The sequence below is a fragment of the Coregonus clupeaformis genome, chromosome 10 (genome assembly GCF_020615455.1).
Source record: "Coregonus clupeaformis isolate EN_2021a chromosome 10, ASM2061545v1, whole genome shotgun sequence".
Taxonomy (NCBI): Eukaryota; Metazoa; Chordata; class Actinopteri; order Salmoniformes; family Salmonidae; genus Coregonus; species Coregonus clupeaformis.
In genome coordinates this window covers 34,381,503-34,398,221 of record NC_059201.1, presented here as the reverse complement: position 1 = coordinate 34,398,221, position 16,719 = coordinate 34,381,503, and the positions used below count along the sequence as shown (strand labels likewise).

Genomic DNA, 16,719 nt, shown 5'->3' with positions numbered 1-16,719 from the left:
TTAAAGAGCACACGCATACATTTCCGCCCCTCTCCATGTCTTGCATTGTGGCCTGTCATAGTTAATAGGTTCCTCTTAAAAAAGCAGGTATATGAGCCTGAAGCATATTCAGGTATACAGTACGTGATCATTGACAAAATTATGAATCATCTTAAAGCTTGAGTTAGTACATTACTACCTGTTCATTATAACACCACACGTTGTCATGACATTTGTACCAAGCAACATAGCGTACACACTCTTTTCTCTTACTGAGAGGACACTGAAAGCCTGCATACGAACATACAGTTCTATAAAGAATAGAGACTGAAAGAGACTCATACTTTCGTTAACCACTACACTCACACAATATATTATTTTGAGATGTGGCATAATGGAAGTGCTTCAGGTAAAGTTATATTCATTTCTACGATCTTAACCTGCCTGTTGTGAATGTGTATGGGTGAGTGGTGAGAGTAGGAGCACTGAAAACGCAGAAAAAGCAAACAAGTGGAATAGAAGTTTCTTGTAATGTGTGCGCTAGCAGCGCAGTGTATGTATGCAGAGGTCAGGGTTTGTCAGATACTCTCTTCACAAGCACAGCCACATAAGAAATTCACATAACAGTACATTTCATGTTCTAGCAACTGGAGGCACACTGTCAGAAGTGCATTGAAACATTTATGAGGCAATGGTGTGGCACTCGCATGTATTACAATGCAGCAATACAGAGAGCAACACAACACAACCACGCATTTAACTGCTACTGGGATATTCTAGGGACAATGCAAGTGGCAAACCCTGAGACAATACAGAAAATAACGATTTCTATTTCATTTTGAATTCTGCACGTCCCACTGAAATAAGAGCATCCTTACTGTGCTCAAAGAAGCCTCTGTGAAATCCCTCTACTGCATGTGGATGTTGAAGTCACTGACAGGAGGTAAGATTTCAAAGATGAAGAAGTGGAATATGCAAAACTGCTTAAAATTATTGAAAGAGAAAGTGTAGAAGAGTAAATCTGAAATATTTAATAGATTATTCATAAAGGGAGGTAGTGAGGGCTACTTTCCGAATTCACTGTAGATTCTTCATAATGGGAGGTAGTGAGGGCTATGGGATTTTGAGGTTATTTGAGGTTAAATGCTAATCAAAATGGTTATTCGCGCAGTTACATATTTACAGTACATATGCATTTGTAAACATTACCCATAATGTGTCTGAATGCAGGTCTATGAAATAGATTAGACATTAGAACAAAGAACACAAAATAGGAACACAAAAATGTGCTCTGATTTTGCCATCCCCACTATGCTACTGGAAGATGCTATCACAAAACGCAATGGCTTCATGAACAAGCTCCAAATACCATCTGATTATTCAGTCCTGATCTGACTGTCTTGAGTGAACAAAACTCAATTTTTCAGATTAGGCCTAAGTATTGAGTTCTCTGAGACATCCCTCTGAACGGCAAAGTCTAAAAGACTATACTTCATCCCAAGTCACTACCCCCACATAACTCAAACTTATACTTCATACTTTTTGAAGACATAAATTCTCTCCACGACATGTTTTGAATTTCCATTGTGGTGATTACCTGGAAATTGCTACTGTTATAAATGTAATTTGCGAGGGTTTTTGAAGTATCGGTCTTGCATGACAGGCCCTCTATCAGGCTGGTGCAGGTGGCTATATACAGTAGCTAGCCTATCCTCACTATGTGTTGACAACACAGTGTTGTGCACCACCTCCTCCTCTAACACCAACGTGTTACAGATGCCTGTGCGTCAGAGGATTTGTTAGATGTAGCTAAGCTCAGCTCCCACCTTATTCCCAGGGTATTATCCTCAGGCATCTTTCCCATAAACCCCAGAGTCTGCTCAATATCTCCTTGTAAATTCTCCAACTTCTCCACTGCATACCACAGGATTGAGCAGATGTTGGATTTATACTGTGTATCTGTACTTTGGCGTTAAAACGGGAGGTAATTTACTTCAAAGTATTATTGTGTCCTGTTTGAGGATGGTTTGAGTTAAACCTTGTTATGTATTCTAACGCTGTTGCACTGATATTAGTGTTGATGACGTAAACTTCCTAAGTGTTACTCGATAATCTAGAGCTGGAAATGTCATACAAATATTAGTGTGGTGACAGAATCCTGCAACAACATAACTGTAACCATTCCAAGCTTAATCAAAATGAATCTCATGAGAGCATAATCTATCGATCTCTTTGGAAATATATGGCGACAAGGTAATCTGCAGCACGGCATGATGATATTGTCTATTGCTAAGAAGATTACAACCAGGAGTGACCACAGTGGAGGCAGCCAATATACGTAAGGGATAAGTAATTGAGGAATATTTGTTCAAAACCATTACACAATGGCTTATGGGTTCACAGTCAGATTCAGATAAATAGTTGATAGTGACAGTACTACTATAGAAAACAAAAAACACATACACTACCAGTCAAAAGTTTGGACACACCTACTCATTCAAGGTTTTTTCTTTATTTTTAAAAATGTTTACATTGTAGAATAATAGTGAAGACATCAAAACTATTAAATAACAAATTAAAATAGCCACCCTTTGCCTTGATGACAGCTTTGCACACTCTTGGCATTCTCTCAACTAGCTTCATGAGGTAGTCACCTGGAATGCATTTCAATTAACAGATGTGCCTTCTTAATGCATTTCAAATAAAATAAAATAAAATAAAATGTTATTGGCCACATGCGCCAAATACAACAGCTGCAGACATTACAGTGAAATGCTTACTTACAGCCCTTAACCAACAGTGCATTTATTTTTTTATAAAAAAGTAAAATAAAACAACCAAAAAGTGTTGTGAAAAAAAGAGCAGAAGTAAAATAAAATAACAGTAGGGAGGCTATATATACAGGGGGGTACCGGTGCAGAGTCAATGTGCGGGGGCACCGGCTAGTTGAGGTAGTTGAAGTAATATGTTTTATTTTTATTTTATTTTTTATTTAACCTTTATTTAACCAGGTAAGCCAGTTGAGAACAAGTTCTCATTTACAACTGCGACCTGGCCAAGATAAAGCAAAGCAGTGCGATAAAAACAACAACACAGAGTTACATATGGGTAAAAAAACATAAAGTCAACAAAAAAAAACAACAACAGAAAATATATATACAGTGTGTGCAAATGTAGCAAGTTATGGAGGTAAGGCAATAAATAGGCTATAGTGCAAAATAATTACAATTAGTATTAACACTGGAATGCTAGATGGTGCAAGAGATTATGTGCAAATAGAGATACTGGGGTGCAAAAGAGCAAAATAAATAACAATATAGGGATGAGGTAGTTGGGTGGGCTAATTTCAGATGGGCTGTGTACAGGTGCAGTGATCGGTAAGGTGCTCTGACAACTGATGCTTAAAGTTAGTGAGGGAGATAAGAGTCTCCAGCTTCAGAGATTTTTGTAATTCGTTCCAGTCATTGGCAGCAGAGAACTGGAAGGAATGGCGGCCAAAGGAGGTGTTGGCTTTGGGGATGACCAGTGAGATATACCTGCTGGAGCGCAGACTACGGGTGGGTGCTGCTATGGTGACCAATGAGCTAAGATAAGGCAGGGATTTGCCTAGAAGTGATTTATAGATGGCCTGGAGCCAGTGGGTTTGACGACGAACATGTAGTGAGGACCAGCCAACAAGAGCGTACAGGTCACAGTGGTGGGTAGTGTATGGGGCTTTGGAGACAAAACGGATGGCACTGTGATAGACTACATCCAATTTGCTGAGTAGAGTGTTGGAGGCTATTTTGTAAATGGCATCGCCGAAGTCAAGGATCGGTAGGATAGTCAGTTTTACGAGGGCATGTTTGGCAGCATGAGTGAAGGAGGCTTTGTTGAGAAATAGGAAGCCGATTCTAGATTTAACTTTGGATTGGAGATTCTTAATGTGAGTCTGGAAGGAGAGTTTACAGTCTAAATGTGGGTAGAGTTAAAGTGACTGTGCATAAACAATTAACAGAGTAGCAGCAGCGTAAAAATATGGGGGTGGGGGGGCAGTGCAAATAGTCCGGGTAGCCATGATTAGCTGTTCAGGAGTCTTATGGCTTGGGGATAGAAGATGTTGAGAAGTATTTTGGACCTAGACTTGGCACTCCGGTACCGCTTGCCGTGCGGTAGCAGAGAGAACAGTCTATGACTAGGGTGGCTGGAGTCTTTGACAATTTTGAGGGCCTTCCTCTGACACCGCCTGGTATAGAGGTCCTGGATGGCAGGAAGCTTGGCCCCAGTGATGTACTGGGCCGTACGCACTACCCTCTGTAGTGCCTTGCGGTCGGAGGCCGAGCAGTTGCCATACCAAGCGGTGATGCAACCAGTCAGCATGCTCTCGATGGTGCAGCTGTAGAATTTTTTTAGGATCTGAGGACCCATGCCAAATCTTTTCAGTCTCCTGAGGGGGAATAGGCTTTGTTGTGCCCTCATCACGACTGTCTTGGTGTGTTTGGACCATGATAGTTCGTTGGTGATGTGGACACCAAGGAACTCGAAGCTTTCAACCTGTTCCACTACAGCCCTGTCGATGAGAATGGGGGCGTTCTCAGTCCTCTCTTTTTTCCTGTAGTCCACAATCATCTCCTTTGTCTTCGTCACGTTGAGGGAGAGATTGTTATCCTGGCACCACACGGCCAGGTCTCTGACCTCCTCCCTATAGGCTGTCTCATCATTGTCGGTGATCAGGCCTACCACTGTAGTGTCTTCGGCAAACTTAATGATGTTGTTGGAGTCGTGCCTGGCCATGCAGTCATGGGTGAACAGGGAGTACAGGAGGGGACTGAGCACGCAGCCCTGAGGGGCCCCTGTGTTGAGGATCAGTGTGGCAGATGTGTTGTTACCTACCCTTACCACCTCGGGGTGGCCCGTCAGGAAGTCCAGGATCCAGTTGCAGAGGGAGGTGTTTAGTCCCAGGATCCTTAGCTTAGTGATGAGCTTTGAGGACACTACGGTGTTGAATGCTGAGCTGTAGCCAATGAATAGCATTCTCACGTAGGTGTTCCTCTTGTCCAGGCGGGAAAGGGCAGTGTGGAGTGCAATAGAGATTGCATCATCTGTGGATCTGTTGGGGCGGTATGCAAATTGGAGTGGGTCTAGGGTTTCTGGGATAATGGTGTTGACGTGAGCCATGACCAGACTTTCAAAGCACTTCATGGCTACAGACGTCAGTGCTACGGGTCGGTAGTCATTTAGGCAGGTTATCTTAGTGTCCTTGGGCATTGGGACTATGGTGGTCTGCTTGAAACATGTTGGTTTACAGACTCAGTCAGGGACATGTTGAAAATGTCAGTGAAGACACTTGCCAGTTGGTCAGCACATGCTCGGAGTACACGTCCTGGTAATCCATCTGGCCCTGCGGCCTTGTGAATGTTGAGCTACTTAAAAGTCTTACTCACATTGACTACGGAGAGCGTGATCACATAGTCATCCGGAACAGCTGGTGCTCTCATGCATGCTTCAGTGTTGCTTGCCTCGAAGCGAGCATAGAAGTGGTTTAGCTCGTCTGGAAGTCTTGTGTCACTGGGCAGCTCGCGGCTGTGCTTCCCTTTGTAGTCTGTAATAGTTTTCAAGCCCTGCCACATCCGACGAGCATCAGAGCCGGTGTAGTACGATTCAATCTTAGTCCTGTATTGACTCTTTGCCTGTTTGATGGTTCGTCGGAGGGCATAGCGGGATTTCTTATAAGCGTCTGGGTTAGAGTCCCGCTCCTTGAAAGCGGCAGCTCTACCCTTTAGCTCAGTGCGGATGTTGCCTGTAATCCATGGCTTCTGGTTGGGGTATGTACGTACGGTCACTGTGGGGATGACATCATTGATGCACTTATTGAAGAAGCCTGTGCCTGATGTGGTGTACTCCTCAATGCTATCTGAAGAATCCTGGAACATATTCCAGTCTGTGCTAGCAAAACAGTCCTGTAGCTTAGCATCTGCGTCATCTGACCACTTTTTTATTAACCGAGTCACTGGTGCTTCCTGATTTAGTTTTTGCTTATAAGCCGGAATCAGGAGGATAGAGTTATGGTCAGATTTGCCAAATGGAGGGCGAGGGAGAGCTTTGTATGCGTCTCTGTGTGTGGAGTAAAGGTGGTCTAGAGTTTTTTTCCTCTGGTTGCACATTTAACATGCTGGTAGAAATTAGGTAGAACGGATTTAAGTTTCCCTGCATTAAAGTCCCCGGCAACTAGGAGCGCTGCCTCTGGATGAGCGTTTTCCTGTTCACTTATGGCCTTATACAGCTCATTCAGTGCAATCTTAATGCCAGCATTGGTTTGTGGTGGTAAATAGACAGCTATGAAAAATATAGATGAAAACTCTCTTGGTAAATAGTGTGGTCTACAGCTTATCATAAGATACTCTACCTCAGGCGAGCAAAACCTTGAGGCTTCCTTAGTATTTGATTTTGTGCACCCCTTGTCTTACCGGAGTCAGCCGTTCTATCCTGCCGATGTAGCGTATAGCCTGCTAGCAGTATGTTGTCCATGTCGTCGTTCAGCCATGACTCGGTGAAACATAAGATATTACAGTTTTTAATGTCCCGTTGGTAGGATAACCGTAATCTTAGGTCATCCAATTTATTCTCAAATGATTGAACATTGGCTAATAGGATTGATGGAAGAGGCAGTTTACTCGCTCGCCGTCGGATCCTTACAAGGCACCCCGACCTACGTCCACGATATCTCCGTCTCTTTCTCATGCGAATGACGGGAAATTGGGCCTTGTCGGGTGTCTGTAGGATATCCTTCGCGTACGACTTGTTGAAGAAATATTATTCGTCCAATACGAGGTGAGTAATCGCTGTCCTGATATTCAGAAACTATTTTTGGTTATAAGAGACGATGGCAGAAACATTATGTACAGAATAAATTACAAATAAACGTGGAAAAAAACACATAATAGTACAATTGGTTAGAGGGCTGTAAAACAGCAGCCATCTTCTCCGGCGCCATTCTAATTTGAGCCAATTAGTTGTGTTGTGATAAGGTGTGTGGGGGTATACAGAAGATAGCCCTATTTGGTAAAAGACCAAGTCCATATTATGGCAAGAACAGCTCAAATAAGCAAAGAGAAACGACAGTCCATCATTACTTTAAGACATGGTCAGTCAATACGTAACATTTCAAGAACTTTGAACGTTTCTTCAAGTGCAGTTGCAAAAACCATCAAGCGCTATGATGAAACTGGCTCTCATGAGGACCGCCACAGGAATGGAGGACCCAGAGTTACCTCTGCTGCAGAGGATAAGTTCATTAGAGTTACCAGCCTCAGAAATTGCAGCCCTAATAAATGCGAGTTCAAGTAACAGACATCAACTGTTCAGAGGAGACTGTGTGAATCAGGCCTTCATGGTCGAATTGCTTCAAAGAAACTACTACTAAAGGACACCAATAAGAAGAAGAGACCTGCTTGGGCCAAGAAACACGAGCAATGGACATTAGACCAGTGGAAATGTGTCCTTTGGTCTGGATCCAAATTTGAGATTTTTGGTTCCAACCGCTGAACGGATGATCTCCGCATGTGTACTTCCCACTGTAAAGCATGGAGGAGGAGATGCTATGGTGTGAGGGTGCTTTGCTGGTGAAACTGTCTGTCATTTATTTAGAATTCAAGGCACACTTAACCAGCATGGCTACCACAGCATTCTGCAGTGATACGCCATCCCATCTGGTTTGGGCTTAGTGGGACGATCATTTGTTTTTCAACAGGACAATGACCCAACACACCTCCAGGCTGTGTAAGGGCTATTTGACCAAGAAGGATACTTGAGTGATGGAGTGCTGCATCAGATGACCTGGCCTCCACAATCCCCTGACCTCAACCCAATTGAGATGGTTTGGGATGACTCGGACAGCAGAGTGAAGGAAAAGCAGCCAACAAGTGCTAAGCATATGTGGGAACTCCTTCAAGACTGTTGGAAAAGCATTCCAGGTGAAGCTGGTTGAGAGAATGCCAAGAGTGTGCAAAGCTGTCATCAAGGCAAAGGGTGGCTATTTGACGAATCTCAAATATAAAAATATATTTTGATTTGTTTAACACTTTTTTGGTTACTACATGATTCCATATGCGTTATTTCATAGTGTTGATGTCTTCATTATTATTCTACGATCTAGAAAATAGTAAAAATAAAGAAAAAGCCTTGAATGAGTAGGTGTGTCCAAACTTTTGAATGGTACTGTACATTAATTAATTATTCATGAATTCCACATACAAACTAAATCCCAATTATGCAGTTTATAGACAGTACTTTATAGCAGGGTTTCCCAAACTTGGTCCTGGGGTCCCCTCTGGTTGCACGTTAAATGTTTTTCCCTAGCACTACACAGCTGATTCAAATAATCAACTTATCATCAAGCTTTGATTATTTGAATCAGCTGTGTAGTGCTAGGGCAAAAAACAAAACATGCTCCCAGGGCGGTCCAGGACCAAGCTTGGGAAACCCTGCTTTATAGGGTCTGGGGGTGTTTGAAGGGAAGGAGGAGCAGGAAATAAGACGAAAGTACTTCCCAATTCAGAATGGTACAGTACGTGATAATTCCATTCCCTCAAAGCACTGATAGTGAGGGCTCTGATTTGTTTATGCCCCTCTGCTGCCAAAGAGTATTAAATGAAAGTGGGAAGACTGAAAGGTAAATATTCTGCTGAGAAAATTAAACTACAAATCAAAACAAATCAAATGTAGGTGTGGACAATGCATGTCTCGCACCCACCTATTGACTTTACAGAAATAGTTGTTTGCCTCGACATCAACAATTAAAGCTTCGCTGCCCCAGCCTCTGCATCATCCCGGGTTTCAGGGGACAATGCCAATCTTTCTTCAGTTTCAGATAAAGGACGATTCACTGAAATGGAGACCGCTTATCACATTCTTTCATCACTCCGAAAGGTTATTCAGTAAGTTCTTGTTGTGAAATGTTGAGGGCAGTTTTTAAAGATTGTAGCAGCACCAGAAATAAATGACGGAGGTTCCTGTCATATAAATCAGCCTCCACCCGCGCTCCAATCAGTGTCCATCAAGAGGTGAAGGTCACCAGTCTGTGCTGCTTACTGTGCCTGGCCTCCTGCAGACCTTCCACATGTCCTCTCCCTGCTCCTTCAAATATCCTCACACAAGATAGTAGGCATACTACAATCCATTGGAGAAGGATTCGTCAAGTGAAAATATATACTGAACAAAAATAAACGCAACAATTTTAAAGATTTTACTGAGTTACAGTTCATATAAGGAAATCAGTCAATTTAAATACATTCATTAGGCTCTGATCTATGGATTTCACATGATTGGGAATACAGATATGCATCTGTTCATCACAGATACCTTAAAGAAATAAGGTAGATCAGAAAACCAGTCAGTATCTGGTGTGACCACCATTTGCCTCATGTAGCGCGACACATATCATTAGCATAGAGTTGATCAGGCTGTTGATTGTGGCCTGTGGAATGTTGTCCCACTCCTCTTCAATGGCTGTGCGAAGTTGCTGGATATTGGCGGGAACTGGAAAACGCTGTCGTACACGTCGATCCAGAGCATCCCAAACATGCTTCATGGGTGACATGTATGGTGAGTATACAGGCCATGGAAGAACTTGGACATTTTCAGCTTGCAGGAATTGTGTACACATCCTTGCGACATGGGGCCATGCATTATCATGCTGAAACATTAATCTCGTCATGATATCTCTGTGCATTCAAATTGCCATCGATAAAATGCAATTGTGTTTATTGTCTGCAGCTTATGCCTGTCCATACCACCACCACCCTGGGGCACAAAATTGACATCAGCAAACTGCTCGCCCACACAACGCCATACACGTGGTCTACGGTTGTAAGGCCGGTTGGACATACTGCAAAATTCTCTAAAGTGACGTTGGAGGCAGCTTATGGTAGAAAAATGAACATTCAATCCTCTGGCAACAGTGCTGGTGGACATTGCTGCAGTTAGCATGCCAATTGCATGTTAACTGTAGCTCAATAGGTAGAGCATGGCGCTTGTAACGCCAGGGTAGTGGGTTCGATCCCCGGGACCACCCATACGTAAAAATGTATGCACACATGACTGTAAGTCGCTTTGGATAAAAGCGTCTGCTAAATGGCATATTATATTATTATGCTCCCTCAAAACTTGAGACATCTGTGGCATTGTGTTGTGTGACAAAACTGCACATTTTAGATTGCCCTTTTATTGTCCACAGCACACAGTGCAGCTGTGTAATGATCATGCTGTTGAATCAGCTTCTTGATATGCCACACCTGTCAGGTGGATGGATTATTTTGGCAAATGAGAAATGCTCACTAACCGGGATGTAAACATATTTTTGCACAACATTTTAGAGAAATAAGCTTTTTGTGTGTATGGAACATTTCTGGGATCTTTTATTTCAGCTCATGAATCATGGGACCAACACTTTACATGTTGCGTTTATAGTTTTGTTCATTGATAATGTCTCATTTTTATGTGTAGTTTTTTCTTTTCTAATTTCAAGGTAATTTTAGCTGTAGGTGTTCTTGATCAGAAGGATACTTCATGCAACTAGCGCTGGGCGATATATCGAATTAATTTGATATTCAAAGAATCTAGGTTTTTCATTTTTTGTTGTTTTTATGATCGGGTTCTAAGATAACATATGGAATTGTTTTAAGATGGTCATACCAAGGATTATATAGCTATTTGATTTGGAATTTTAAGACCCCTTAAGGTATCAAAAAAATATATATCAAAAAAAGGGATTGGATGAAACATTGAATTTGGCATTACTGCTATTAGCCACTAGAAACACATTGAATAACATATTCACTACATGGAACAACACATAGTCAAAAGAAATAGTCTAAAAGAAGAGTGTTCTTAAGTGTCTGTCCTATATCTGAGAGATATAAGAAAGATCAGGAAACTATTTGTATTTTTTTGTACACTTATTTATCCCCTTATTTTAGGCACTAAACTAACTCCATATATACTTCCATTCAGTTTTTTAAATGGTACTGGGGACCGACCTTCAGACAAGTCTTGTGAGGCTTGTGGTCGTCATAGAGCAAAACGGAGAACACCATCAAATTCGTGACAGTCTCAGCTTTCCACAGCTGGGTCATCCGTGTGTAGCCCAAACCGTTCGGAGGTTACCGACATAAATTGGCAGAAGAGGCTGCACCGACTTCAAACGAGGCTTGTGGGCGTCCTATAGCAAAACGGAGAACACCGTCGTGTTTGTGACACTTCAGACTTTTTTGTGAGAAGACCGATTTTCAGGATGTCTCATGGTTTGACAAACACTGCTCTAGTTCTGCCACCTTTCACCGCAGATGCGGAAGGGCAAAAAAAAATCTCTAGCTTAAACTGTTCTTTCTTGTTAGCAAGTAAATAGATACAAGTTGGCTACACTTTAAATATAAAGATTAGCTGGCTACTCAATAGCACGTGGGCTTGTTGTGCTTGAGGGATTGTTTATGAGACCTGTGTTAATTTTCTATAATGCCTGCTACAAGAAGTTGGTAATTATTAGTGGATGTGCATTGTTCTGGTTAAATTTGAAACAAAAAGGGCATTTTCATAGACAGACTTGAAAGCCAGATCTGTGCATAGTGCAATAAAGCAGATTAAACTATTTCGATAAAATAATTAAATTATAAGTGGCTTATATTTAGCCTAGGTATAACTTTACAAGCATAAATTCATTAGATTATTCCTGACTGTTTGAAATGCAGTTTATTGTGCAACAAAGCTTATTTAGAGAAAATGTTTTTTGTGGGGGTTTTTTGTTAGTTTTTTTTTACATATACAGCATATCGTGAATCGCTCATAGTTTTGAAAAAATAATAGAGATATGATTTTTAGGCCATATCGCCCAGCCCTACATGCAACCCTACCTTTTGAGAATTCTATTAAATGGTAATTTTGCTAAATGCAATGTAGCGTTGAGTGTTCTTCTGATGAAGAGTTGTTTTGCTCGTATGCATCAAGGATCCAGATAACCTTTGTTGAAAGCTTCGGGGAGTCTAACAAGGGTGTTATTATCCATCTGTGCTACACTTCCACAACAAGGGTGACATAAAGCATGATTCATGTAGCAATGAGCCATCATTAACTAATTGCAAGAACATTTACTTCCATTCCAATCACCATACTGGGTCATATACTGTAAGTAGGTGTATGCATCATTGCTCGCTTTCCTCTCTATTTTCAAGTGCTGAACTTGAAAAAAAATCGCACTACCTGAAGACATCACTGAGAATGTAGCCCACTCACGTCACAATAACATCCGGCTGCTGGCTGGCGGATGGCCAGGGAAGCATTTCACTTGAAGTGTGCGAGGGACTGACAGACAGCATCTGAGGCCGTGAATACCGAACCAGCCTGGCTCATACGCACACCGGCAGCTATTAACGCGACCAAGATCCCGGGCATGAGGACGGGTGGAGGGAGAATGAAGCTGGCTGAACTGGCGCTATGATATCACAGGCCTGACCCCGGCAGACAACACTGAGCTCAGGATGTTAAACCACACCACCCGCTCCATCTATCACTGTTATCTCCCTCTATCACCTCAGTGAAGATTAGGCCTCAGCTAGCTACCTGCCCTGGCCTGCCTGGCCACGGGGAACTGGGGGAACATGTGTATAATGCATGATACCTCAGGGAAATGTAATGTCTACTCAAGTCAACAATTAAACCCCATACATATGTACAGTGGGGAAAAAAAGTATTTAGTCAGCCACCAATTGTGCAAGTTCTCCCACTTAAAAAGATGAGAGAGGCCTGTCATTTTCATCATAGGTACACGTCAACTATGACAGACAAATTGAGGAAAAAAAATCCAGAAAATCACATTGTAGGATTTTTAATGAATTTATTTGCAAATTATGGTGGAAAATAAGTATTTGGTCACTTACAAAAAAGCAAGATTTCTGGCTCTCACAGACCTGTAACTTCTTCTTTAAGAGGCTCCTCTGTCCTCCACTCGTTACCTGTATTAATGGCACCTGTTTGAACTTGTTATCAGTATAAAAGACACCTGTCCACAACCTCAAAAAGTCACACTCCAAACTCCACTATGGTCAAGACCAAAGAGCTGTCAAAGGACACCAGAAACTAAATTGTAGACCTGCACCAGGCTGGGAAGACTGAATCTGCAATAGGTAAGCAGCTTGGTTTGAAGAAATCAACTGTGGGAGCAATTATTAGGAAATGGAAGACATACAAGACCACTGATAATCTCCCTCGATCTGGGGCTCCACGCAAGATCTCACCCCGTGGGGGTCAAAATGATCACAAGAACGGTGAGCAAAAATCCCAGAACCACACGGGGGGACCTAGTGAATGACCTGCAGAGAGCTGGGACCAAAGTAACAAAGCCTACCATCAGTAACTCACTACTCCGCCAGGGACTCAAATCCTGCATTGCCAGACGTGTCCCCCTGCTTAAGCCAGTACATGTCCAGGCCCGTCTGAAGTTTGGGAGAATGTCATATGGTCAGATGAAACCAAAATAGAACTTTTTGGTAAAAACTCAACTCATCGTGTTTGGAGGACAAAGAATGCTGAGTTGCATCCAAAGAACACCATACCTACTGTGAAGCATGGGGGTGGAATCTTCATGCTTTGGGGCTGTTTTTCTGCAAAGGGACCAGGACGACTGATCCGTGTAAAGGAAAGAATGAATGGGGCCATGTATCGTGAGATTTTGAGTGAAAACCTCCTTCCATCAGCAAGGGCATTGAAGATGAAACGTGGCTGGGTCTTTTAGCATGACAATGATCCCAAACACACCTCCCGGGCAACGAAGGAGTGGCTTCGTAAGAAGCATTTCAAGGTCCTGGAGTGGCCTAGCCAGTCTCCAGATCTCAACCCCATAGAAAATCTTTGGAGGGAGTTGAAAGTCCGTGTTGCCCAGCGACAGCCCCAAAACATCACTGCTCTAGAGGAGATCTGCATGAAGGAATGGGCCAAAATACCAGCACCAGTGTGTGAAAACCTTGTGAAGACTTACGGAAAACGTTTGACCTGTGTCATTGCCAACAAGGGGTATATAACAAAGTATTGAGAAACTTTTGTTATTGACCAAATACTTATTTTCCACCATAATTTGCAAATAAATTCATAAAAAATCCTACAATGTGATTTTCTGTAAAAAAAAATCTCATTTTGTCTGTCATAGTTGACATGTACCTATGATGAAAATAACACGCCTCTCTCATCTTTTTAAGTGGGAGAACTTGCACAATTGGTGGCTGACTAAATACTTTTTTCCCCCACTGTATGTATGTATATGAAATACATTGAGGCTGTCTGTCGGTCAGTGTAACAATTGAGGCTGTCTGTCAGTCAGTGCAGCATTTCATATTGCCATTCTGATCATTTGTCTATAATATGCATACATCTGTCAGCGAGAAGCAGCCAGGCCAATATTTTCTTCTCCAGAACAATTACCAAATGGATCACTTCTTTTATGTTCACATTAATTTCCTATGGATGGTGGGAAACAGAGTGATTTGACATCTGTTGCAATTCGGTGAGAGCAGGCTGAATGGTCAGGCCGTAGTGAGCCACTGCCAGTCTGTCAGGTGGGCATGAGAAACTGAGGGGGCCCAACGGCCCATATGTATTCTCTAGATTGCCCTCCTGAGGCTAATTGACAGAGCTGCAGAGATGTGGCACTTTTATTAAGTCACTGCTTGAGAAATTAAGCCACAAAGTGGTATATTAATCATCATTTCGCCAGATTAAGTGACAGAAGAGTGTGATCATGGAATAAATCTATTGAGTTACATTTGAAAGAAAACAGCTAATTATACATTATGCTTTACCTTCCTGTAAAGTTTTGAACCTCATGTTAATCATGACAGAAGGTAGGATTGCATAGCTTTCCTAGCAATTATGACTGCAGACTTGGGTCTAATTTATAAAACATTGTCCTGTTGACCAAAGTCTAACAGTACCATTTTCAAAGCTTAAGGCAATACATGTTCATAACAGACACACATGCACACACACGAGCCCTGCCTGTCGCAGAGAGAGAGAGAGAGAGAGAGAGAGAGAGAGAGAGAGAGAGAGAGAGAGAGAGAGAGAGAGAGAGAGAGAGAGAGAGAAGCTCAAATCTGTACCACAGACAGCACAAGCACTAGTGTGCTTGTTTCAAGTGGATGTTTTATATACTGCTTTAGGAAGATGTAGCAGCTAATTCCTTTTTGAAAATCTTAAAATGACTGCAAAATGATCTCATCCAATTTCATTTCAAACAAACACCTTTTGGGGGCAATACACTGAACAGCATTAATTTAGCTCTCATCACATATTATAGTAGCCTACTGCAGGTGTGTATGCCCACGGTAACCTGGGTACATTGCCCAAACAGCCTGTATGCAAAGCCTAGTTTAGTTAGGCACAAATACAGAACAGGGATTTTAGTGGGAACGAGTGCGTATTTGTATTTGTAAAAAATACAGACTTGTTCAGCAATTAGGCTATACCTGAACAACTCCCGAGAGCCCAGAAAAAGAATACGAAATAGGTTGAAAGACTGGGTGAAATTCAGTAACGTGATTCACCAACGTTTTATTTTATTTAACCTTTATTTAACTAGGCAAGGCAACTAGGCAACCTACCTGTTATGTGATGCAAGTTAAAACAAAAACCTATGTAGTTTGCTGCGTCTTCCAACAAGACATTTGGAAAGCATTTGTGCACCAAATGTAAAGGTATGAGGCAGGGAGAAGATCAATTAGAAAGCGCATTGCTTGCTATAGTGCAACGACAAAACTACAAAGAATAGCCTTCCCTTTTGAATGTAGCCTAGCGAAAATATGATTTGAAATGCAATTCCTAAGCATTTACTTAAGTGTAGATTAAAATGAACCGCACGAAATGTCGCCAGGGACTCAGTATGAACTTTATCTTAATGTAACCGGGAGAGAAAGCATTGATTGGTGTTCAAAACATTGGAATTCTAAGGCTTTTCATGAAAATGCGCAAATCAAACGGCTGTGGTTCAACTAGGTAACCTACTATAGTTATACCTGCTGCTATGCGTTTAGTCAAATTAGTGGACTGGACGCATTCGCCACCGAAGAAACATTCTCCATTCATAGAATTAACACACAGTAGACTACGTGGCACAATAACTTTCATGGAACCTTACCTTCAACAGAGAAGACAGGGCAGGTTGCTGCAGGCGAAGGAAGAGGTTGTTCAAAACCAGGAGGATGATGAGAGGACTGTGAAGACGTCCGGAACACAGGAATCTCAAGTCGCTTTTGATACAGAACCCGCTTGATGTCCAACCTGTTTATCCCAGTCTGGCTTTTGAAGGCACAAAATCGCCACACCATAGACCCCTCCTCCGCATAAAATCACAATATGTATCAAATATGGTTATTCTCATGCATAGTAGGCAATGTCTAGCCTATTTATCTCAACACAACTATTGACTATAACATCAGACTATTGAATATGTAGGTGAATTACACTATACCAATCTATTTGAGGTGTAATCCTTCAGGATTTGGGACAAATTGTTGACCTTGTTTTTACTGAATGACTAAACTACAGTAGGCCTACACCTATATGCCTTCCAGCAAGATTGATCGATCAGCAATGTTCTAATCTGCACCTTTTATGTAACCATATATTTTTTGTTATTCAACTTCAAGTTAGACTTTAATTAGCCTGTGTTATTACACTATGAAATGTGTTATGTCCCTTTATAAAAATGTGTCTATCTCAAAC

At 41.9% G+C, this 16,719-nt stretch overlaps 1 protein-coding gene across 2 annotated transcripts in view; it reads right to left on the bottom strand.

Moving 5' to 3' along the window:
* Positions 1-16,267, bottom strand: part of LOC121574818 (contactin-4-like) — a 154,971-nt gene extending 138,704 nt beyond the window's left edge. For both annotated transcript variants that reach the window (XM_041887419.2, XM_041887420.2), the window contains exon 1: positions 16,133-16,267. The gene's annotated coding sequence lies outside the window, so the exon portion shown is untranslated. The remainder of the gene's footprint in view (positions 1-16,132) is intronic.
* Between the last annotated feature and the right edge of the window lie 452 nt (positions 16,268-16,719).